Raw genomic sequence first — 14,665 nt, 5'->3', positions numbered from 1 at the left:
GTGCATTTCTATTATTTCTTTGTCCTTACTGGTGGTTACACCAGCTCCCAGTTTAATATCATTTGCACATTTCATTAATATGTGGCTTACTCCCTCTTCGAGATCCTTAATAAAGATGTTAAATTAGATTGTATCTGACATTGACCCCTGGGGCACTGCAATGCTTTAACGATATCCCGTTTTCCTGTCTGCAGTCTATAGAGTTCTCGCAGAATTCGTGAGAAGCAGCTTCAACCTGGGATAAATCTTCAATTTTAATTCTAAAGCAGAAGTCAAGTCATGTGGTTTGGGATAACTTGACATTGCCAGAACATACTGGTAGTTGCTAGGAAGTCATATTTTAGCAATTAAGTACAGGTTTGCCAGAATTAGATGTCAGATTGCCAATCTGCTGACAATTACACGAGATAGTCTCTCTGTCCTGCTTACTGTATTTCAGTCAAACTGCGAAAGGTCTTGTTTTTAAAAATGAAACTAGGCTTTTTTATTTCAAAGCTAGCAATCACCTTTCACCAGCTTTTAAACAGCGTGCCTCCTCTGTGTTTCGAAGCAGATTTATTAAAGAAATGGTTGTACCAATACACCAGCGTAGATAGACTTCAGGGAAACGCACCAGGTGCCCCACTGAGAATCCGGACATGAAACCAACTTTCAAATTTCAAGAAATTTACAACAAGTTCTTCTTCCAAATTGGAAACATTTATTTATTTTTTTTTTAAAGAGAGAAGGTATAATACCATATGATATTCTTGGCACAGAATTTAACTCTCTCATCGTATTTGGTTTAATCAGTGAAATCTATATATTTATATCAGATGCAAAATTTCTTCCAATAAATTGTAGGATAATATCTTAAAAATTAGTTTGCATTACCAGTAAATCAGGATTCCTATGAAATAAAATTGACTATGGTTAAATGGAATATGGTCTTTAATCATATAACTGTAAAGCCTTCTAAATCACTCCAAATGATAAAATATTTTAAAAGCCCCATGTTAGATATTCTCATCAACTTCTCTCGTTATACTTTAAAGTAAACTTCTTTGGCTTTGCAATGATTTTGGTCTTCTCTTGGGCATACACATTAAGGCAATTCTTTAGATTTTAGTAGAAAGGGAATGATAGGAAAAACAAACATAACCGGAACTTGAAACTGGCTTTGCAAGTACAATTTTTTTGGCACTTTAAGCATGACTAAAAGTGCATTTTGGTATCAATTTCAGAAGGTTGCATTGTTCTGTGAGGTGATGGAGGGAAGATATTCTGCCCATGCTAGGGTCCCCCTTCCAAAGCGTTTTTCAAACGTGATGATTCATCATATCTTGGAAAAGACAGTTTTCACCCATCAGGCTCATTGCATTTGGGAACCTAAATTCTGGAACATCCAAGTGAAATTTTCACTGTCACCTGCTACTGTCTCATTGCCCTATCTCCTGCCCCAGGAGGAATGACTGACCTCAACCACTTTAAGAAGTGGACAATGATTCACAAAGTTCAACCACCACCACCACCACTACCACCACCACCAACAAAAAACACAGAGTAATTCATTTTTGTAATGGAATATCTAAATCAATGCTGTTTAGTTGGGTTGGGATTTAGCGGTAGAACTTAGATAATTCCCTCAATGCCTGGCTCCTATTTTGGGTGAATAATTGAATATAAGAGCATTTTGTTATATTCTCCTGACCTCAAGGATCTAACAGTTTAGCTGGCAAGGTAAGAGTTGTCTGTAAGAGGAATGAGAATCAGATGAGATGATGTATATGTTGATGCTAAAGTAAAACAGAGAAGGGGTGAATCAGTATGGTAGGAGTTACTGTTCCCCAGGGCCTTGCTGTGGCTCCTGGGTCTCCTCCAGTCATACCCCTTTGTGAGCTTCCAGATCTTCTTATTTGTGTAGAGTCCTTTCCCTTGACCTCTGTGTTCTTTTATCCAGCTGCCTACTGAACAATGCCACCATCAAACCCAGGAAACCAAGAGGGCCAACCTGCTGGTAGGTCTTTCTCTTTTACTCTGTGCTGGGGCTTAACACACCTCTTAGAGTAATTCCACTTTGGTGTACTCAAACCAGTCATTCTGCGAATGTGACTGTAGGTGTTCTGGCTTCTGTCTGGTGCTGAATCTTCAGCCAATTAATTTAGTCAAAACACTTTTGGTTAAGTTTGTAATACAAGGTAGAAATTGCCAGCTGTTCTAGAAACCGCTTCTGAGGTCATAATGCTCTGTTGCTCTTTTTAGTAATTCCATTTTGCAAAAATGAAATGTTCCTGCTGTGACTTCTTTACTCTTCCTTCCCTGGAAGGACAAACGCCAGGTCCAAATGTTTCCCTCTGCTTCCTAGAGGTGGAAAAACTCTTTGTATGACAAATCTTGGGGAGACAGTGCCCACAGCTAGCATGTTATCCAGCATGTGGGTCAGAGAACAGAAAGAACCAAAGACAAAGCAGTAAAGAGATGTGTTCCTCTATTTTAGCATAAACCATAAATGGCTTCCTTCCTTCAAGTGGTGTCTTCCCACTTGTCAGAACTGCGCAAAATATCATAAGCCATATTTTTCTCAGATCTCATGTTTATGCTACTTCAATACTAGAAACCTACTTATAATTATTATTTAGTAGGTAATAAAGAAGTTATTTTATGTGGGGAGTAGGATGAAGTTATAATAGTCTATTTAACCTGCTTTTTTAGAATGGATAGTGTTGCTACTATGTAAATGCCATTCTAGCCTTTGAGTCAAAATGTTTATAAAATTATGCAAAAAATAGCATATTCATGGAATTCCTTAGACAACCAAATAGGCACACATTAAAGAGAAAAACATTATTAAAAATAACTTTTAGCCTTTTTTTTAGTTCACAAACTAATGTGCTTCCAACGTGTCATTAAAGTGAGGTGTGAAGCACAGCACTGGTTTCGAATGTGAGCAGTAGTGGACAAAACCTAGGATGGAGATAAGAAGAGCAGAATTCTGCACACACATGAACAAACATCACGTGTGTGGGCACGTGCAAATACCAAACACCCTTCCACATATCCCCTCTTTGGCAAGGAACTGAATTTTGGCATCTTAGCTTCTACATCTGTTCAATGTGGTTGGTTTATTACACTTACTCTGTCTACCTCATAAACTTTCTTTGTTGATCATCTATAAAGAACACAAGTCAAATCTCAGTTCTCTAGAACCCAGCAGAGTACCTGACATGGAACATTTCTTAGGTGAAAGAAGAAAGAGAATAAGATAACCCAATATGAAGCTGCAAAGCACCACTTCCACATAAAACATTAATTTCATGTGTGAACTGATTAATCACAGAAGCAAAAGTATATATACCATTTGGAAAACATCCTCGTAAGTAGAGATTGACCGATGGACCACCTAGAAGACTCTTTTAGGCAATATGTTAAGGAGCTGTAGCAGAATTCTACACGGTTTTGGAATTTGGTTGTCTTTTTAACAAAAATGCCCCAGTGTTCTATTACCAAGGAAACTCATCACTCACAAGTGCCAGAAATGAAAGATTTATTAATGAAAGAGAAATTCAGGTAATATGTATATTTGCTGTTACTGTAGTTACCTTTCTTATTTCGAGGCCAAATGCTTTTTCCAATTCTGTATTTAGTGTTTAAAAATAATATTCGTTTGCATTTTACTTCTTGATAGCGGTTAACATCTGAAGGATTAGGGAGGAATTGTTCTAGCTGATAAGTATTGAATTAAACTCCGAGAAACATTTTTTATCTGATGACCTTCATTATGGTGAATCTGTTTAGGTTGCAGTGCAAATCACATTTTTCAAAGTACTGACGAGAGAGGTAAGAAGATATGCCTTTTTATCTCTGTAATAAATTTTGTATTTTAAAGACTTTTTAAAAACTTATTTGGCATGAATCTGCTAAACTCAGTCTTAAAATTTTCTTTAAAAATGAATATTCAGTAAACCATTATGATTCTAAAGCAGAATAAGATTTTTTTAAATTTATGGATGAAAGTTGATTTTGTAAAACTGTTTTTCTCACTGAAGGCTTTTCTTATAAGGCTATCTCATTGGAAAATTGAATTAAAAATAACCTTTCCCATCATATCTATATATACACATAAGGTTGTTTGTTTGCACAGCATGACAATGAAAAAATAAAATGAAGCATTGTGAGCTAAAAGTTGGGAGATAATATCACTGTTTGAGAATTTACAGCTCAAGTTTAGGGCTGTTCTAGAGGAAAGACACATGCATTTTATAGACAAGACCTTTTTTTTTTTCTTGATAGGTGGTCAGTTTGTGCAACAAGTAAACCAGAACGATTTCAGAAGTAAACAGAGAAGATAAGCAAGAGGGTATCTATGTGTTTTTTTTCCTTCTGTAAAGTTCAGATCATGCATCATCTCTAATGAGCTTGATAAAGCATAGCAAGGCAAATGTGCCATAATTCATCATGTTTTCCATTTCAAAAGTGACAGGCAACCTACGGGAAAAAAGTCTTTATTTTGTAACAACAAAAAAAAGGAGGCGAGATAATCACATTTGAAACAATACTGCAAAGGAACTTTTAAAATCCACATAAAATATGGAAAACTGTCTTATATCGGGGTGTTGTTTGGTTAATACAATACCAAGACTTCTCATTAGTGCCTGTCAGCAAAACCGTTGCTTTTTATGTTTAATCCAAATCTGTGAGAAAAATTTTAAAAAGTCTTTTCAAAATTGGATGGATAATGTGCTCTTCTTGTGAGAAACAGCAGTGTTTGCACTTGTTAAAGAGGTACCATTAGCTTTCATGCTATCCTGTTAAATGTTACAACACAAAATGTTGAAAGGTGTAAATAAAATTTATTCTATAAAAAAATATAATGTACTTAAAGTAATTTTCTGAGAATGTTTGCTGATTTCTAAAAATGATTCAACAAAATAGCATCTCAAAAATGCATTTCTTTTTGCTTCAATCACTCCCTTTGGAAATCAATCACATTTCCTCATAATATGGACCTGAGCATCATAGACCTCACACAGAGAAAAGAAGGGTTGGGAACCAGCCAAATATATGGGACCTAATCACATCTTTAATGTCTCAAGTCATTCTGCCTTATCTGCAAGTAAGTGAGGGAGGATGGGGCATGATTTGGTCACTGTGAGAAAAATAAAAGCTACTGCCGAAAAGAAATGTTCATTTTTATAGTGTCTCAGAACTACAAACCCACATTTAATCACAAAATATGTCACTTTTTATAATGGCTGATGAAGGCTAGGTGTCTTTATTACGAAGCTTAAGATCATGTTTATTTAAAGTTGCAATCTGCACAGTAATGAACAAATAACAGGAATACTATGCAAGGATAGTAGCTTTTTTTTTTTTTTTGGTTAGAATATAAAAAGTGTATTTACACAAAGATTCAAGACATAGAAACACATTTGTTTCTAAATAATTGCAGTTAATGGAGACCCTGAATCTTCACATTGAGGTGCTGGGGTCGAGCGCTCAGGGGTTAAGATGGAAAATGTTCTCCATGGCTTTCTTTGCACATTAGAACACATAATATTTGGCAGATTCAGGGATAAAGTCCTGTGGGACTTATAGTAACTGATTTTATATGGTATGAATAGATGTGTACTTGCAAAGCAAATTCCATCATCGTTACTTTCTTATGTATAAAACAATATATTTTACATATAACTATATATTTTATATATACATAAATATTAAATATTCTGTTTAGTGGCATTCCAGTGGTAAGCAACCCAATGTACTAGCCACTGAATTATTATTATAATATGACAATGCATATTTTAAGCAAACTCTGTTTCTTTGGGTACTCAAGAAGAGATTCTTTCTACTACCTTGGAATTTTTAACAGAAGAGAAAATGACAAATGTGATTATTTAAATCCATCTAGTCAACCCAAATTTATTCTGTATAATGAAACACCAAATTGAGTTTTCCTCTCAAAAGTTTATTCTTCTGTGTTATTGCCCCAAATGACATTTGCGTTGGTTTTTCCTTGCTCTCTCAAACAGAGGAGATGGAAACTCCTTCCATGTCTCCCTTTCCTGCCTCTCCTATTAAGACCACTGCGGGGGATGAAGATAAGAAAGGTTCTCCAACACATGGGCTGTGGAAAATGACGGGTTTTACCCAAGGGGACCCAACTGGTAATATACTGTCCTTATGTCAGGAACAGGGGGCATTTTCCATTATTGCAAATCCCCTTTCTCATAAGTTTTTCAGTACTCGATTCAAAGGAAGCCATTTGGGTGGGTGTTGTGCATATGCCTGAATGTGTTATATTTCATGCATTTTCCTTTTCCTTCTGCTCCCCTTTCCCCCCCAGAGACGATTATGTTCTTTCTTTTAGGAAAAGGGAACCTTTAATATTTCAACCTATGGTTCACACTTAAATTATTAAATCTTTCCTCTGATACCCTTAATAAGCACTTACATTTCTTGGTATCCATACCTTTTCACAAGTTTGTCTTATCTCTTCCTACTTAATCTTCAGGAAACAAAGTTTGATGAATTTATCTTTTACTGTTCTTAAGAAATCAGAGATTTCAACCATTACTTTTGCTTACCTTTATATTTCTTCTCAAAGACCTCTGTTATGTGGAGCTGCAAAATGGTTTTTGATGTACACTTCTAGATCCACATAAGACCTGAACTACAACTTACAATCCATGAGGTTAAAAAAGGGAGAGGGGAGAGTAGTCTGTTTTGAATAATATTCAATTTAGAATGAATTTTAGCAAACATAGCAGAGTTTAACATCCAATGAAAATAGATCCATTAGGGCATGTGGTGGAAGTTTTTCTGGAGATGGTAGGAGGAAGGGGAATAGCACTCTCTGCCCATCTTTGTGGATGAGGCCAGATCGACGAGGTGATAGTTTCTCTGCAATTTCCATAAGGACAAATCAGGTTTTTTGGAGGAAGAAGGGAGGGTTGAGGAGGCACAATAATGCAACCCATTCGTTGGAGATGTTATTATCTGGCTTCTCCCCACTTAATCGTGGGTATTAATTTGGCCTTTCTTCAATGTTTCTGTCTTTTTTTTGGTTAACACTTTCCCAGCCAGATCTGCCAAAGGGTCATTGTCAGCCAGCCAAAGAAAGGTTGGGTCCCAAAGGATGTCACCGATGAGGGCTCGACTGTGGCTCTCTTCCGAATCCCTGTTAACTTCCCCACGCTCCAAGCTGCGGCATGAATGGAGAACATACAGCCCAGCAGTTGCCAGAAGGCGTGTTTTTTAAGCTCAAAGTCGGAGGCTGTGGGGCTGAGGCTGCCAGGCTTTGGAACATCAACTGGGATTTAGTTGGATATGAGCCGGGACAGATGGTGTGGGTAATGCTCACTAACCTCTGAGTTGTTCCTGAGTGGCACCTTCAAGGTTTACCCTTCTAGCCTGTGCTTTGCCACCGGCAGTCAGTAAAAGTAGAGAGCAAATCATCATGGTTTAGTCCATAAAGAAGAAAAGGAAAAATATGATCGAGCTTTATTTCTGGCCTTAGGATTTGGAGAATTATCAAATATTTGAGCTTCTACTAATTCAGGCAGTGAAACTAATAATCTAGCAAAATATCTCTGTTGCGTAGCGGAAGGCAAATGATCTGGCTTGGATATCCTGTCAAAAATGTGCCATTCCCAAGCCAGGCAATAGACACCCTTTAAATGATCTGGGGAAGAAACAGAGGCCAAAGTGTTGTAAAATAAATACATTTTAAAATTTCCTTTTGTAGTGCAACATTATGTTAAAGCTAAATTTATTTAATGCTCCTGGAGGAAGCACAGAAAAAACCAAATGTGTTGGCCTTTCCGGTAGAACTGTGGGAGCAGTGGTCAAGTCACTTTGTTTAAAGATGCACACAAGACGTATTTATTTCAACTGGGGCATAAACTTCCTTGAAAGCCTTTTTCTTCCTTGCTTCTGCTGCTGAATGTTCTCCTACCCGGATGGGTATCAGAAAGTGAGATTCAGGTTTGGGCCCGCTGAGCTGAGCTCGGGGAATACTTGATCTACCCATTTAAAACAACTGGATTTTTGCTATTCCAATGTAGGAAACCTAATTACACCCTGGTAAATTCTCTTCAGTCTACCAAACACAGAAAAAAACAGTGACAGAAACTGAAAGGCCAGAAAAGAGAAAAGAGTCCCTAAGACCTAATGAATCCAAACTAAACACCTCTCCACAGAAATGTCAAACATTTCTCTTAGCACAAAACAAGGCTTAAAGAATTCCCTGCTTTTGTCTCTGGCCTAATTCCTTAAGCAGAGAGGGGGATTTTCCTCTGGGAGTGTTATTTCACAAAGAACGAAACAGCAAATAAACAAAAGACTCTCAAAGAGAGAGAGAGTATAAATAAAATTCATGACTCCTTAAAGAGTTTACACTGAAAGAATGTGGAGGATTATTTACAATTAAAGCATTGCCTCTAGAATACAGTTATTATATATGGAGATATATATAAAAAGAGTAAGAGTTCATTTCACTTTGTTCACAAGGAAAGTGTACCTAGACACTCCCGGTTTGCAAAAAATTATGAAACTTCTTTTTCTTAAGATCCTTTTCATTGTAGTTTTTGTTGTATACATATTTAGTTTTTTGTTTCTTTAGATTAAAACTTCTCATGTTTAGCACAGAATTTTCTAATTAATTTATACCTTTTTATAAAAGGACTGCAGATAATGTGTGTTGCTATTTAAGTAAAAAGAAAATCAACCTAAAAGGTAAAATTCTAAGAAAAAGTTTTTTGTGTGTGTGCTTAAAAGTAATTTCATACATTTAACAAACACCTTTAAACCGAGCATTTTCAGTGGTAAAAATATTCTTTTGGTTGAACAAAAGAAAAGTTGTAATCTATTAAGAAAACTTTGAGTTAATAGCAGAGGAGGGGGGAGGACCAATTTAGAGCTATCTAGTTTTCTGGCAAATCATATGGTAATACAATGGGTAGTTAACAACAGACGTGAGGTTAGAGAAGGGGAAAGTGAACTTGAAACAAATGCAAGATTTCGGTATTAATGTAATAGGCAGACAGAAATAAATGGTTATTAAGATAAAGAAGCAGAGGCTAAGGAAACCACTTGATTATAAATTATAGAGCAATTAGTCCTCTTTTGAAGTCCATGTGTGTTTACTAGGCATTTGAATTCTACTTTGAGTGTGACTTAAAACAATGTCGATGATAATGTTAAAAGCCATGATACAAGGGCCATATAGACAAGTGCAGTTTAAAGGTGGTGGAGTCCTAGTAAAAGGATGGTCTTCCAGAGGAGCTTAAGTCATGGGCCTGGGAGATGGGGGCGAGGATTTAAGCTCTTGCAGAGTTTACAGCAGAGTTTAGATTGAGTCTTACCCTGATGTGCCTGTCTCAGTGAAATATCTGAAACATTTGGCCCCACGAGATTAAAAGAACAGGGCTTATATTTAGCATCTGCTGCCCCCAACTCCAACTTTGCTACTAATAAAATTCAGCTCTATGGAAAAGAATTTGAATTCCAGCTGGGCAGTTTTCAAAATAAGATGAAAAGTTAAGCAGGCAATTGGTGTGTATTTAGGGCTCAAAACACCTTGCCCCCTAAGAAGACTTGAAGGAGTTAATCCCTTCTCAAGATAATCCACTAAAGAGCATCCTTCATTATGATGTTAAAAGCAAGGATCAGTGCCTGGGAGTCTAACAATAGGACAGGGGGCTTTTCAGTCCCAACCACATTCTTCCCAGGTTAGAAACAGAAACTGCTGTGATTCCAGCTGAAAAACAGAGCAGGACTTTTATGTTAAATATTCAGATGGAAGGAAGGGGGGGAAAATCTACCACATTAACTAAATTCCTCATTGGATAGTTTTTCTTGGCAACTGATCTTTTTGATGTTTTAAAAAGTGATTGTACTGTCATGAGAGAAATACCTCTGGAGCTCAACAGTTAGACAGTTTAGAATCACTTTCGATTTCACAGAAAAGTGAATTTTTGATTAAATTGTACTCAATTATCCCTTTCCCCCTTAATAGTCAATGAACACAAAATTCACCGTAAACTTTTACCAAAGCTGTATGCTAAAGTTGCTATTTGGTCAAAATTTTATCCTGGAAGATATATTTTACAATTATGGTCAGACTTTACTTTTTGAAGATTCTTAATCATTTTCTGTAAGTAACAAGACAAAATATTTATTGTTTGTAAACAAATTAATATAAAAAACTTGATTTAAATTTTTTTTTATTATATTTTAGGACATTTTATAGTATTGGCCATATAATTTACTGTTTGAAAAGGTTTGAATATTGTTGATTTCACAATATTTTATAAAAAATTTAAAAAATAAAAAAGATTCCTAGAAAAATCTGAACTCTAAGCCCGTATCTTAGGTAAATCAGAATGTCAAAGTTGGCCATCCCAGGCTAAAGGAAATGTTTCTTTTTAAAATTTCCTTCTATTCAAAGTGTACATACATTTTTTGAAAGACATGTGTGTTTTTAAAAAACTCCACTCCTACCAAAATTGAATCAAAACAGGGAAAGATTATTTAAGAAGTGTTTTTCAAGTGAAATCAACTGTATTCATAATGTATGTTTGTCTTTTTGGCCTATATGGTCTATATCATGTTCCTATGATGTTCTGGGCAGCAGGCTGTGAAGACCTGTGAGCTGTGGTAGTGCCTTCAAAGAGCCAAAGGTGGATGAGCCCAATTCCGCGGGATTCAGGTGGGAATGTGTTGGGGTGATAGTAAATCACTGAAACTACAAGGACTATTTAGAAGAGAAACAGGTAAAGGCTGCTGTGATTTTTGACTGGAATGTGCTAAAAGAGTCATCTGGAAACACTGTAAGACAAAGAATTTGAAGGGGAGAAAGCATACATAATACATAAATAGAAGTCCTTGGATCATGGTCAAAGATCTAATATTATATGGAGACTTATCAAAGCCAATATTTTAAACAGAACTTTATTAATATTTTACTTCCATGAGACATGTCATGGAAGGGGCAGGATTTTGGAGGTCAGATTTTTGGTATTTACCAGCGATATGACTTTGCTTCTGTCTCCTTATTTGTATGTTATATGAGAATACCTGTTCCTGAACTGTAGGCTAGTATGGAGATTCTGAGATAGCGTATCAAAGCCCATGTTATTTCAATACACTGGTGGTAAAGAGCAAAGGCCTGAAGTTTGGCAGATCCTGTGTATGCTCACTATGTGATTTTGGGCAAGGCCCCTTATCTTCCTAAGTCCAAGTTTGTTGTCACCTATCAAGTGAGAATGGTACCAACTTAGAACGTTGCTGGGAGCATAAGATAATATGGTCCCTAAATAACCCAGTGCCTAGGTTATTTATAAGCCCCTCAATTAATTTTAGCCAAAACAATGAAAGCATACATTTTGCAAAATGTCAGACATACAGCAAGTGTGCACAAAAATATTGGATTCTCTTCGTTATAAATATAACTTTCAAGGAAAGCAATACACATAAGGTTAATTCAAGGAATGCAATTGTTAATCATGATTTTGATCTTATAGTCAAAGCATTTTTCCTAGAATTTTACTAAAAAGATTTAAAAAATTAATCTACTAATTAATGTGGACTCATTATCTCAGTTTCCTCACCCTCCAACCCCGGTATACTACTGGGGAAAACAAGTCATTGGATAGTTAAAGTAAGTAGTCATTTTCTAGAATTTTGGATCCTGAGACCTGTGGGTGTGACAGGCAGGTGGCTCACATTACATCCCCCGCCCCCCTTCCTCAATGTATGAGCAGAATCCTGGCTCTTCATCTTTTTACTATGGGATTCCCATTTTAAGTGATTTTGAAGAGAGGGCTATTGCTAACTCAGAAATAAAACTTGTCTCTGCCTTGAATTTCATTCATTCATCATACATTTACTGAGCTGCATTTGTCATGAGAACAAAGTAGGATTTACATGCAATTTGCTTTTTATCAATTGTTACCTCATTTAATCTTCTCAACACTCATGTGAAATATTATTCCCAGTCTTCATTGAAATGGATGAAGACACAGATTTAAAATGTGATGTAGAGCTGGTGAGTAAGTGGTAAAATCAGAATTCAAACCTTAAGGTTCCAGCTCTGGGTATCTTCTCCATGAGGCCCTGAGGCAAGATGGAAGTCTTCCACTTGGTTCTCTCAGGGCCTGTATCCTGGAGATGCTAGGGGCTGCTTGTGTGCTTGGACCCCCTGCTATCTTAGATGCCTTACGAATGGAGACTCCTGGCTTCTGCCACTGTTCTATCTGACTGATTTGCAATATAATCTGGAAATTATACTGCCACTTCCCTTGCGAGCTGAGCAGTCCTTCTGCTAAGGGCCCAAACATCCTGTAAGTGCACATACCATAGAACAAAACGTTCTGTAAGTGAATGACTTAGACTTCTGCCTTGGGGAGAGAGTGTGGCAGGGGTTGGGAGAGTACCTTGAGTTGCTTAGGGAAACTGTGTCCCCTGAGAAGCAGGCCAAAGATGGAACCTGATTAGTTTTCACCTTCCTAGAGTACCATCAGTTAGATAAGTATTCAATAACTACTAATTGAATGGAATTCGTTTGACAAAAAAAAAAGTGTGGGTTAAGAAATTTTCTTAGGTTAAGAAGCAATCTTGAATTCACAGCTTAATCAATAATGATTTGCAGATTCATTATTCTCCAACTCTCAGTCGGGACTGCTGGCTGCTTAGTTATTTTTAAAGCTTTACTAGGTATATAAATACTTTCTTCTTTAATGAGAAGGAAGCTGGGCAGCCTGTGCTTTATCCTTAAGTTCCTTTTTATTCACAAATGCTTCAGTTTCTGGATAGCCCTTTTTAAAAGTCATTAATTTATCACCCATTTTTCGTATCTTCTTACAAAGAAAAAAAAGGAAAGAGAAATGGGAAGAACTCTTATTGGCCAGAAGAGAGAACACATGTCCACCACTGGAACCCATAATGCAAGCTGCTGATTATGTCAATTAAAGGCCAATTTGGAGGAAGGTGTACAGCCCTGGGCTCATCTGCCATCCAACCAAGGATTATGGCCTTGTACAGATGGAATTACAGCTGTGTGAACCCAAAGCCATTGATGAGATAAGGAAAATATTATACAGATGTTAGAAAAATGGGACATTGACAGTCATCAGAAAATGTATCACTTGATGTCTTCTGTCATCAGTCCTTCCTAGTGATTGCATGTTTGTGTGCATGTATTTTAAATGTGTTCTTGAAAGAGATAATAGAGATATTTTTCCAATAAGTACAATAAATGTTCAATACTAGAACATTTATATCCCATAATTACTATCACTCAGACCCATATTATGAGGCAAAATTGAAGCTGAAATACAATAAGAGCCATATTTTAATAAATGTTTTTTATTTTCTAAAAGAATAGAAATAGCCTGTAATGCTAGCACTCTGGAAGGCTGAGGTGGAAGGATCACTTGAGGTCAGAAGTTCAAGACCAGGTTTAGCAAAAGCAAGACCTCATCTCTATTAAAAATAGAAAAAATTATCTGGGTATGGTGGTGCACACCTATAGTCCCAGCTACTTTGGAGGCTGAAGCAAGAGGATTGCTTGAGCCCAGGAGTTGGAGGTTGCTGTGAGCTATGGTGATGCCACTGCACTCTAGCCTGGGTGACAGAGTGAGACTCTGCCTCAAAAAAAAAAAAAAAAAAAAAAAAAGAAATAATGTGGTTGGTTAAAGTGTATACACACAGGCTGTCTACCAATTCAGATACTTTAAATTTAATTACATATTAAACAATAAAAGCCACAAGAGGAAATATGGTGATTCTTGTTTTTCACATCTAACAAATTATTTAAATTTTTTTTGGTAATTATAAAATATATAAATCAGATCAATTTTATAACTAAGAAAATTAAATGAGGGTTATTAAAAAAATAAAACTATTTTTTCCACAATTTTGCGCAGCTGAAAAAAATGTTGTCTATAGTGTCCAGAAATAACTATCCCATGCACATACACCTTACCAGCATATCTCAGGTTATTATACACCTCTAACCAGACTCACTGTGGCAGGTAGTCTATACCCCGCCAAAATTCCTGCCTCCTGCTGTTCACACTCTTGGGTGATCCCCTTCCCTTCAGTGTGGGCCTGTGACTGACTTCTAGCCAATAAGATTACAGCAAAAGTGATGGGATACCACTTCTGTGATCACATAAGATTGTAACTTCCATCTTGCAAGCCAACTCTCTTCCATACTGGCTTTGATGAAGCAAGATGCCAAGTTGGAGAGGCTTAAGTGGCAAAGAACTGAGGCCTGCGGGAACTAAGGCTAACAGCCACGTAAGAACTAAGTCCCTTAGTCCAATAATCCAAAGGAACTGAATCCTGCAAACTAACAGCCACATAAGTGTGTTTGGAAGTGACTCCTTCCCCAGTTGAGCCTTCAGATGAAGTCCTACCCTAGCCAACTTCTTGATTGCAGCCTGTGGCTGACCCTGAAGCAAAGGATTCAGCTAAGCTGTGTCCTAATTCCTGCACTACAGACTGTGACATAATAAATGTGTGTTAAGCTAAATTTGCGGCACTTTGTTTTTCAGTAATAGATAACAAATACACACACAAATGCACTCTATTTGGTTTTTGCGCTGAGGAGAACATGTTATGTAAGCCTATTTCATATGGCTTTCAAAGTAGCCCAAATACTTTCCTTTCTTTGTCCATG

This window comes from Eulemur rufifrons, chromosome 3 (assembly GCF_041146395.1).
Source record: "Eulemur rufifrons isolate Redbay chromosome 3, OSU_ERuf_1, whole genome shotgun sequence".
Lineage (NCBI taxonomy): Eukaryota > Metazoa > Chordata > Mammalia > Primates > Lemuridae > Eulemur > Eulemur rufifrons.
Note: the sequence above shows the minus strand (reverse complement) of the source record.